At 36.7% G+C, this 9,258-nt stretch overlaps 1 pseudogene; it reads right to left on the bottom strand.

The window, feature by feature from the left end:
* Window positions 1–5,914: 5,914 nt before the first annotated feature.
* LOC131821930 (proteasome subunit beta type-1-like) lies at window positions 5,915–7,070 on the bottom strand (annotated as a pseudogene).
* Window positions 7,071–9,258: the final 2,188 nt, after the last annotated feature.

The following is a 9,258-nucleotide window of genomic DNA, read 5'->3' as shown; positions in this document are numbered from 1 at the left end:
TTACAGGCCAATGAGCTAAGCAACCTAGATGAAATGGATGCATTCCTGGAAAACTATAAACTCTCAAAATTGAAACAGGAAGAAATTGACAACCTGAATAGACCAATATCTAGGAACGAGATTGAAGCAGTAACCAAAACCTCCAAAAAAAAAAAAAAAAAAAAAAAAAAGAGCCCAGGACCTGATGGATTCCCTGGGGAATTATACCAAACTTTCAAAAAAGAAATAACACCTATTCTCCTGAAGCTATTTCAAAAAATTGAAGCAGAAGGAATATTTCCAAACTCTCTCTATGAAGCCAGTATTACCTTGATCCTCAAACCAGGCAAAGACCCTACCAAAAAGGAGAATTTCAGACCAATATGAATATGGATGCTAATATTCTCAGCAAGATCCTAGCAAACAGGATCCAACAGCACATTAAAAGGATTATCCACCATGACCAGGTGGGATTCATCCCTGGGCTACAAGGATGGTTCAACATTCGCAAATCAATCAATGTGATACAACAAATTAATAAGAGAAGAGAAAAGAACCACATGGTCCTCTCAATCAATGCAGAAAAGGCATTTGACAAAATCCAGCATTCATTCCTGATTAAAACGCTTCAAAGTATAGGGATAGAGGGAACATTCCTGAACTTCATAAAATCTATCTATGAAAGACCCACAGCAAATATCATCCTCAATGGGAAAAAGCTTGCAGCCTTCCCGTTGAGATCAGGAACACGGCAAGGATGCCCACTTTCACCACTCTTGTTCAACATAGTATTAGAAGGCCTAGTAACAGCAATCAGACAACAAAGAGAAATAAAAGGTATCCAAATTGGCAATGAAGAAGTCAAACTCTCTCTCTTCGCAGATGACATGATTCTTTATATGGAAAACCCAAAAGAGTCCACCCCAAAACTACTAGAACTCATACAACAATTCAGCAACACGGCAGGATACAAAGTCAACATACAGAAATCAGTGGCTTTCTTATACACTAACAATGAAAATACAGAAAGGGAAATTAGAGAATCGATTCCATTTACTATAGCACCAAAAACCATAAGATATCTGGGAATAAACCTAACCAAAGAGGTAAAGGAGCTGTACTCGAGGAACTACAGAACACTCATGAAAGAAATTGAAGAAGACACAAAAAGATGGAAGACCATTCCATGCTCTTGGATCGGAAGAAAAAGCATTGTTAAAATGTCTATATTGTCTAGAGAAATCTATACTTTTAATGCCATTCCGATCAAAATTCCACCAGTATTTTTAAAAGAGCTGGAGAAAATAATCCAAAAATTTGTATGGAATCAGAAGAGACCCCGAATCACTAAGGAAATGTTGAAAAACAAAAATAAAAGGGGGGGGCATCATGTTACCTGATTTTAAGCTTTTTGATCACCAAGACAGCATGGTACTGGCATAAAAACAGACACATAGACCAGTGGACAGAGTAGAGAGCCCAGATATGGAACCTCAACTCTATGGTCAAATAATCTTTGACAAAACAGGAAAAAATATACAGTGGAAAAAAGACAGTCTCTTCAATAAATGGTGCTGGGAAAACTGGACAGCTATATGTAGAAGAATGAAACTCGACCATTCTCTTACACTGTACACAAAGATAAACTCAAAATGGATAAAAGACCTTAACGTGAGACAGGAATCCATCAGAACCCTAGAGGAGAATATAGGCAGTACCCTCTTTGATATCAGCCACAGCAACTTCTTTCAAGATATGTCTCCAAAGGCAAAGGAAACAAAAGCCAAAATAATCTTTTTGGACTTTATCAAGATCAAAAGCTTCTGCACAGCAAAGGAAACAGTCAAGAAAACAAAGAGGCAACCCACGGAATGGGAGAAGATATTTGTAAATGACAGTACCAACAAAAGGTTGATATCCAGGATCTATAAAGAACTCCTCAAACTCAACACACACAAAACAGACAATCATCTTAAAAAATGGGCAGAAGATATGAACAGACACTTCTCCAATGAAGACATACAAACGGCTGTCAGACATGAAAAAATGTTCATCATTACTAGCCATCAGGGAGATTCAAATTTAAACCACATTGAGATATCACCTTACACCAGTTAGAATGGCCAAAATTGGCAAGACAGGAAACAACATGTGTTGGAGAGGATGTGGAGAAAGGGGAACCCTCTTACACTGTTGGTGGGAATGCAAGTTGGTGCAGCCATTTTGGAGAACAGAGTGGAGATTCCTCAAGAAATTAAAAATAGAGCTTCCCTATGACCCTGCCATTGCACTACTGGGTATTTGCCCCAATGATACAGATGTAGTGAAAAGAAGGGCCATCTGTACCCCGATATTTATAGCAGCAATGGCCACGGTCACCAAACTGTGGAAAGAACCAAGATGCCCTTCAACGGACGAATGGATAAGGAAGATGTGGTCCATATACACTATGGAGTATTATGCCTCCATCAGAAAGGATGAATACCCAACTTTTGTAGCAACATGGACGGAACTGGAAGAGATTATGCTGAGTGAAATAAGTCAAGCAGAGAGAGTCAATTATCATATGGTTTCACTTATTTGTGGAGCATAACAAATAGCATGGAAGACAAGGGGAGATGGAGAGGAGAAGGGAATTGAGGGAAATTGAAAGGGGAGGTGAACCATGAGATACTATGGACTCTGAAAAACAATCTGAGGGTTTTGAAGTGGCGGGGGGTGGGAGGTTGGGGGAACCAGGTGGCGGGTATTAAAGAGGGTACGGATTGCATGGAACACTGGGTGTGGTGCCAAAATAATGAATACTGTTATGCTGAAAAAAAATAAATAAATTTTTAAAAAATGCAGGAATGACAAGAAATCAAGTAGATGTAACAAAAAAAAATGTCTGTATCTTTTGGCTCTATTTCTGTACTTTAGATTCTGTACCAATAATCTGTGTGTTTATCCTTTCACCAATACCATCATGTCTTGATTACTGTAGCTTTATAGTAAATCTTGAAATCAGATTGTATGAGTCCTCCAACTTACTCTTCTTTTTCCAAGTTGTTTAGTCTATTTAAGTTTCTTTGCATTTCTACATACATTTCTGAGCCAGCTTTTCTATATCTACAAATATCCTGCTGTGATTTTATTGTGATTGAATTGAATCTATAGATTTGCTTGGAGAGAAATGAAATGTAACAATATTGTGTCTTTTTATCCATGCTCAGTAATTTTCAGCAAACAGATATGTGTATTTTGTTAAATTTATGCATAAGAGTTTCATGCTGTGTGTACTATTATAAATGGCATGGAATTCAAAATTTTGTTCTCCAATTGTTCACTGTCAGCATTTGGGAAAATAAATGATTTTTGTATATGGACCTTGTTTGTAGATTCCTTGGTATTTTCTATTTAGAATATCAGGACATCTATGGATAAAGACAGATTGTCTTCTTTCCAATTTGTATACATTTTATTTCTTTTTTATTCTTTTTTATTTCTCATTTCACTCAAGAGGACATCAAGTATGAAGTTACATAAGAGATAAGTGGACATTATTCCCTGATTCCTGATCTTAAGTAAAAAGTATCATCCTTCATCATTAAATGTGTTATCACCTAAGGGATTTTTTTCTTGTTTTGTTTTTAGGTGTCTTTTTAAAAAAACATATTCTCCTTATCAGGTTGGATAAGGTCCCCTCTGATTCCTTGTTTATATACAGTTCTTAAAATCACCAACTAATTTTGAATTTTATCAAAGTTTTCTTCCTGCCTTTTTTTTATATGATTGCATATTTTTTCTTCTTTAATCTAGTATTATGGTGAATTAAATTTCAGTAATAACTCATCTTTACATTACAGAGATAATTTTCATTTGGTTCTCATATATTATCATTTTCATATATTATTGATATTTACTTGTTAATATTTTGTTTAGGGTTTCACAACTATATTCATGATGGATACTAGGATTCTAATTTTCTTTGATTTTTTTTTATTTTGATATCAGGATGATATTGAAAGAGATGGTATAGATTTAGTACCAGCCCTTCCTTAAATGATTGACAGGGTCCTCCATTGGAGCCACCTGGACCTAGAGTCTTCTTTTTGGAAGTTATTTTAACTATGAATTCAAATTCTTTAATAGATACAGGACTATCTAGTTTCTTATTTCCTCTTGAGTGTACTTTAGTAGTTTGTATCTTTTAAGAATTGTTTCAATTTCCCTGAAGGCTAATAATGATGAACATTTTTGCACTACGGGGTATTTACTCCAAAGATACAGATGTAGTGAAAAGAAGGGCCATCTGTACCCCAATGTTCATAGCAGCAATGTCCACAATCTGGTACCAAACTGTGGAAAGAGCCAAGATGCCCTTTGACAGACAAATGAATAAATATATGGTCCATATATACAATGGAATATTACACAGCATTCAGAAAGGATGAATACCCAACTTTTGTATCAACATGGATGGGACTGGAGGAGATTATGCTGAGTGAAATAAGTCAAGCAGAGAAAGTCAATTATCATATGGTTTCACTTACTTGTGGAGCATAAGGAATAGCATGAAGGACATTAGGAGAAGGAAACAGAAAGGGAATTGGGGAAAATAGAAAGGGGAGATGAATGATGAGAGACTGTGGACTCAGAAACAAACCGAGGTTTTTGGAGGGGATGGTGGGGGGACGGGTGAGCCTGGTGGTGGATATTAAGGAACACCCATGTTGCATGGAGCACTGGGTGTGGTGCATAAACAATGAATCTTGGAATATGAAAAAATTAAATTAAAAATAAATAAATGAACAAATAAATAAATCAATAGATAGAGAAAAAAATAATTGGTTCAATTTAAGTTTTCAGATTTACATGCATATATTGTCTTCATTTTGGAAATCCGTCTTCACTCAATTTTTTGTTAGTGTTGTTACAGATTTATCAGTTTTACTGAAAATTTTCAAGGATAAGCCTTTTAGTTTCATTGATTTTCTCAATTGTTTGTGTTTTCAATTTCATTAATTTCTGTTCTTATCTTTACCATTTCCTTCCTTCTGTTTTCTTTGAATTTAATTTGCTTTACTAATTACTTAAGGTGAACACTTAGACCCCCACTTTGAAACCTTTTTCTATTCTAAAACATGCATTTAGTGCCACACACTTCCCTTAAACAACTACATTAGATGAGTCTCACAAATGTTACAATTTACATTTAATTTCAGTTAAAATATGTTCTAATTTCCCTTGGTCTTTACTAATAATTCACTGGTTATTTAGTAATTTTTTCCAAATATTAGAGGATTTTCAATATATTATTTTGTCTCTGTTATTACTATCTAGTTTAATATCATTATGGTCAGCAAAAGTACTTTGTACGACTTCCATTAACGATTTTAAGGTTTGTTTCCGGCCCAGAATATGTCCCATGGGTACTTGATAAAATTAATTCAAGCTGGGGACAGTATCGTTTCGGCTTTCTATATTCATATTCATCTCCGTTCTAATTCTTCTATCAATTACTGAAATACCTGTATCAAAGTCACCATATACATTTGTGTATTTGTCTATTTCCTCTTTCATTTATATTACTTTCTATCAGGTGTCTTTTGAAGATCTGTTGTAAGCTGCATATGCATTTAGGAGTGTTATGTCTTGGTGAACTAATTCTTTCATAATTAGCTCCTTCTTCATTCCTGGTAATAGGTATTGCTCTGAAGTTTCCTTTGTCTGATATTAACATAGCCACCACGGCATTTTTTCAATTATTATTTGCACTGTATATTTTTTTTCATCATTTTACTTTATTTATTACTTCAGGCTTTACTTTTTAATAAAAGAAATGAGTTGGATAGTTCCAAGATACAAAATTAACCAGTTTTTTTAAAAGATTGTATTTATTTATTTGACAGAGAGAGATCACAAGTAGGCAGAGAGGGAGGCAGAGAGAGAGGGGAAGCAGGCTCTCCACTGAGCAGAGTCTGATGCAGGGCTTGGTCCCAGGACCTTGGGATCATCATGACCTGAGCTGAAGGCAGAGGCTTAACCCACTGAGCCACCCAGGCGCCCCAAAACTAACCAGTTTTAAAGTGATTAATGATAATAACACGCAGCTCAATCCTTCCACAGGGGAACAGTCCCCTCCCTGCTGCCCTCCTTAGTCATGATGCAGATATGAGCGCATCCCCAGTAAAACCATCCCTCTCCACCACAGAAGTGAAGACATCTTTCACAAGATGCGTGACTCTGTCCAAGGACAGTGGGACATGGTCCATATTCTGCCTGCTCTTAAAACCAACCTGGTGGTCAAGCAGGGGCTGTAGCATGGCATTTGCTGAGCCTCCAGCCTTGAAAGAGTCTCAGTGGTAGAATCAGACCAGGTCAAAGTCGTACACAGCTCCTTTCCCTTCTTCATCCAGTTCCCATACGATGTAGTAAACATAATATAGAAAGAATGGTCTTGAATGGAGGGTGGTGGACAGCATTGCAGCAACTGCCCCTGTAGTCCTGGTCTTGTTATTAGAATGCTTACATGTCTTTAGTCTTGCTTCAGTAATCTTGGTCAAGGTAAGACAGTCTCCATGAAAACCGCTGCATCCAGGGACTGTTTTGTCTGCTAATTTGTAATACCTGGGGCCATCCCAGGTGCAAATTAAAAGCCCATCACTCAATCAAGTGTCAGAAGCAACAACTGAAAAATCTCCTCCTGCGATTACCAATACAGTACCTCCACTGAAAGCACAGGGCGAGAAGCACAGCGGCAAAGGGCACAGGGCCTGGCAAGACTCCATTGCCAGGTCTTGGCCTGGTCCCCAGCACAGGATCACGTGGCTCCAGCTGCTGCTGTCTCACAGTCAGATGGCTCCATCATTTTACTTTTAGCCTATATATGCCTTTATATTTAAAGTATATTTCTTACAGACAGCATGTAATTGGGTCTTTTATAATTTAATTTCAATTTCTGCCTTTTAATTTGTGTTTCGAGTTTTAACACTCCATGTAATTGTTGTCATGATTGGACTTAGATCTATGACAGTATTTGTTGTTGCTTGTCCCCACTGTCTGTACCCTTGTCTAACCCCTTTCCTGCTTTCTTTTAAATTGGCTGGACATTTTTCTTACTATTCTATTTCCGTTAATATATTCGCTTGTTTGTTGTTTTCCCTTGAATTATATTTTTCATAACTTCAGTAGAAATTACAATATATACACTAAACTTTCGCAATCTGTTTAGTGTCAGTATTTTACCACTTTTTAAAAAGATGTTTTTTATTTATTTTTTTGAGAGAGAGAGAGAGCGAGAGAGAGCACGAGTGGGGTGAGGGACAGCGGGAGAAGCAGACTCCCTGCTGAACTGGGACACCAATGCCATGCTGGATCCTGGGACTCCAGGATCATGACCTACACAGAAGGCAGGCACTTAACCGACTGAGCCACCCAGGGGCCGCATAAGTAAAATCTTAAAAAAAAAAAAAAAACATAAATGAAATCATACAGTATTTCTTTTATTGACCTATTTTTCTAGTTACTAGTTCTATCCTCTGTCATCTCTAGTCTACTATTGAGTCCAGATGGTAATTTTTTCATTTCAAATGTTGTAGTTTTTAGTTCTAAATTTTCCATTATGGTTCTTTTTAATGTACGTTTTATTTCTCTGCTGAGAATATCTATCCATTCAAGTGTTTTTTCCTTAACTTCATGGAGCCGAGGTATAACTGATGTTTTAAATACTTTGTCTGATAATTCCAACATCTGGGTTTTCTCAAGGTTTGCATTTGCTGATTGTCTTTTCCTTTGAGGATTGGTCATATTTTCCAGGCTCTTAATACATCTAGTATACATAGTCACTCAGATATTTTGACTATTAAGTTGTTTAGACTCAAAGTCCTGAGACTTCTGGGCTTTTTGGAGAATGTTAACTTTTGTTTTGTTTTGTTTTGTTTTCTTGGGTAATCACCCTGTTAGGTTTAGACCATATATTCTGTCTTGCCTTACATGGGTAGTAGCTCAAATCTTAGTTTTGAATGTGGAATAACCATACAATGAATTCTTTTCATCCTTAAAAAAGAAACAAAATATGCATACATGCTATAATATGGATGGACATCAAAAACATGGTAAGTGAAAATAGCCAGATGCAAAAGACCACATATTGTATGATTCCATTTATATGAAATGTCCAGAAAATGGAAACCTACAGAGACCAAAAAAAAAAATAGATTAGTGGTTTTCAGGGGCTGGAGTTGAGAACAGAGTTTAACAGTAAACAGAAACAAGACATCTTACTGGGGTGATAGAAATGGTCCTTGATTTCAATTAAAAAAAAAATCACTGAATTTTAAACTTAAAACAGATAAATCGTACGTATGTAAAGAATACCTCAATAAAGTTGTCAAAAATTAAATCTTGTTTTCTTTCTTTAAGAAGGTGCTCTGCTTATTTGGATTTGTACTATGCAGGTATATTGTTCAGGGTTGATGTGAGACTTGTGTGGATGATTGTAATCTCACTCCAATCCTCAAAGCCTTTGCTCGGCTAATTATGGTCCATCCTATGCTCAGGAGTCTGGCTGAGACTTATACACAATTAAGAGGCCTCTTCTCCAGCTCTCTCCTACTGTGATTCCTCCCACACTATCCAGATTTGTGGTGCTCCTATCCTTTGTTCTTCCGGCCAGAAAGTTCATGATCTCTCTATCAGAGTTTTATTTCCAACACCACTACGTTACTGCGATCCACTCTAGGCACAAAGGAGCACCAGGGGAAAAAATGGAAACTCACCCCCATGCAGGTCACTTCTCCAAGTTTTGACCCCACTCCATAACCTTACGGCTTCTATTAACTTTTTAGAGTCCTCAAATAGCAGGTTTTGTATTTTTCCATATTTTTCTGTCACGATCAGCCAGAAGGATGGGCTGTAGTCAACTTACACAGCCGTAGCAGAACTACAACTATGACAGAGCTTGTTTTTAATCCTAGCTTTACCACTCACTAGCTCTATGACAGCAGAAAAATTATTGAATTTCTGAGTCTATTTTATTTTCATCTATAACTGGAAGCCTATTCTTACTCCAAAAAATGATAGAAAAATGAGGAAAGGAAGGCTTCCTAAAGATAATTCCCTTATCATTAGCTACCAGAGAACCAACCCCCCCTTGCCTAAATGTATCTCTTCTGTTTCTGAAAAGATACTTAATAACAGATACTTAAATAAAGATCCCTATGGACAGTCAGTCCACTAACACCCTACATGTATAAGTCTTAACCTCAACACCTGTGACATTGACCTTCACTTCTCTCT

This window comes from Mustela lutreola, chromosome X (genome assembly GCF_030435805.1).
Source record: "Mustela lutreola isolate mMusLut2 chromosome X, mMusLut2.pri, whole genome shotgun sequence".
NCBI classification, from domain to species: domain Eukaryota; kingdom Metazoa; phylum Chordata; class Mammalia; order Carnivora; family Mustelidae; genus Mustela; species Mustela lutreola.
This window is presented reverse-complemented; position numbering and strand designations above follow the sequence as displayed.